This window comes from Pygoscelis adeliae, unplaced genomic scaffold, assembly GCF_000699105.1.
Source record: "Pygoscelis adeliae isolate BGI_AS28 unplaced genomic scaffold, ASM69910v1 Scaffold181, whole genome shotgun sequence".
Taxonomy (NCBI): Eukaryota; Metazoa; Chordata; class Aves; order Sphenisciformes; family Spheniscidae; genus Pygoscelis; species Pygoscelis adeliae.
This window is the reverse complement of record NW_008824360.1, coordinates 4179809-4182285: the sequence shown is the minus strand read 5'-3', so window position 1 is coordinate 4182285 and position 2477 is coordinate 4179809.

Below are 2477 nucleotides of genomic sequence, written 5' to 3'. Positions count from 1 at the left end.
TGCTGAATGGAGGGCAATTAGTCCCTAGGACTATTTTTCCCTCATTCTTTCATAGAGTTGTGGTCTAGCATGAGTCACGCCACCGTGAAACAAAACCTCGCAGGAACACTCAATGAGAGGTGGCCGATTAACCGTTCTTCCTCGTGTTTAACTTGTTATCTCGGGACACAGAAGGAGGTAGAGCAACCCACAGAAAACAAATGTTATCTTCTGGAAAGAGCAGAGCCATTAGATGTTATCGGTTATCAAAAAAAAATTAACAATTGAGACTAAGGAGAGGCTCATTAATTGAATTCCTACAGCACTTCAAAGCAATTTGTGCATGAATGCAAGCATTTATTCTTCTAATTAAAAAAGAAAAAAAGCAAGCACAATAACAAGACATCATTTACATGAAAGAGGGGGGAGTAAAAAAAAAACCAAACCCCACCAAAACTCAAACAAAACCTCCAGTGTTAATCAAGAGCAGAGTAGAGTCCAACCCAGAAAAGGGAGAGAAAGCTCCAGATTTAATGAGGAAAGGCGCTGAAGAAGAGCAAAACTTGACTCAGCGTTTTCCGTAGCACTCCTGCCAAGCCATCCCATGAGAATTTCTACATCCAGCCTTCAGGAGCAAAAAATTATCAGATGTTTTGCAAAGAGGAGTCCTTTATCTTGCACCCTCATTGTTTTACAAACTGAAAAGGCTGCAAGCCAAGGGTGGAGCTGCAGGGTTCTTGACTGCAGATCCCAGAAGATGGGACAGTTCCACCAAGGCAGCTGCTGAGATGGGAGAGGAATGGGGCCAGAGGGACCTGTCGCAGACCAAGCTTTTCCTATTTTGCCTTTTAGTGGTCTCACTTTGTTTTTATGAAGAAAGTCATCCTAATAAAAAAGGAGAGAGGTGGCTCTCCAGCATACCTCCCTTTTCCATGTCTATACCGGGTCTCCCCAATACAGACAACCTACATATCACCTATATATCTGTTTCTCCATATGAAGAACACTAGACAGTTCAAGTTCGCTTAACATTAGCAGCGTTCAGGCAGGGGCTATTCAGGTATGCGCAATTACTTCCGTTAAACAGAGTCCATGATTTGACATTTAAGTACAAATTTTTGTAGACACTATATTGGTCTCCAAGACTCCCTGACAAATGTTGTCATTATTCAGGGAGTCATTCAACTAGGGCTTCAAAACATAAAAACAACCTCAGCTCTGCTTGTTTCTCTTGCCACAACAGCAACTTCAGCATAAATCATATTTGAAGAAGACTAAGTAGCATAAAAGGCTTATGAAAAAAATCAGAACACAAAACAAAATTTCTAATCTGCTGCTTTAATTATTTGAACATTGGCAAACCAGTATTTATTATCTTAAATAAATATAATAAATACACACCATGAAAACAATGGTGTCATTCACTATTGTTGAATGAACAGCCTACAGTATTTCCTAACTAAAAATAATTATTTCAGCCTTCTAAAAACTAGTTTTGCTGAAATTATTATATTTATCCTTCAAACACTAAGTAGCAAGAAATTAGACTGAACCTCAATTTAAGAATCAGAGTATGCACTTTTCTGATGAGCTGCTGATCAACAATACTGAGATGAACATCATCTGAATGATTTTTGACGGTTGGACTCGATGATCTTGGAGGTCTCTTCCAACCTTAATGATTCTATGATTCTATGATTTTTGTTCAAAAATGGATTGTACAAATTAGCAGCTGAAAATTGTAAGAAATCCCCCCCCCAAATCTCTAAAGGTATTTCACCTGTCCAAAGATGACACCTGAGATTACAATGCAGGATTTTTTTAGTTTCCACATAGGCACCTTTTCCTTAGTCAGTGGAACATCTTTCTGCAGCTATTTCAACATACGGAATACTCTTTGCCATGTGGTCAGATTCCTGTGGTTTCACATTAAAGCCATACATCCTCAGAGTCACTGCAGGAGGAGTTTTCTGCTGGGGCTGTCCCAGATCTCCCACTGTTTACCCGGGAAATTTCAAGAGAGAAACGCGCTACTTCCAGCTCCAGCAGACCTGCACTACTGTGAGCTTCTGTGAGCTGTTCTTTTTAAGAAGCCTTTGCAAAAATATACTTGCTACAGGATAATGAAGGTTGATAATTTGATGAGAGCACCAAATACATGCACACATAATATTGAAAAAAATACTATATAGGTATTGAAGGTAAATCAAATATTTATTTCCCAGTGTGATTCCTTTTCACTCACTGAAAAGAGATATAATTATTTTAAAAGAAGATGTATAAAGACTAATTCTTCTATTTTATACTTGAAGTTTGCAGACACACATGCTGTGGATTGAGTAGCATCACCTGTTCTCCATTTCCTGAATTCCTCCTCGAATCTTAAAAGGTATGACAATATTCAATAACTGCACTCCTTCGGCCCTTTGAAAATAGTCTTATTTATTTCTGAAGTTCAATTTCTTTGTGAAAACACTGAGAAAAGGAGCAAGGGTTTT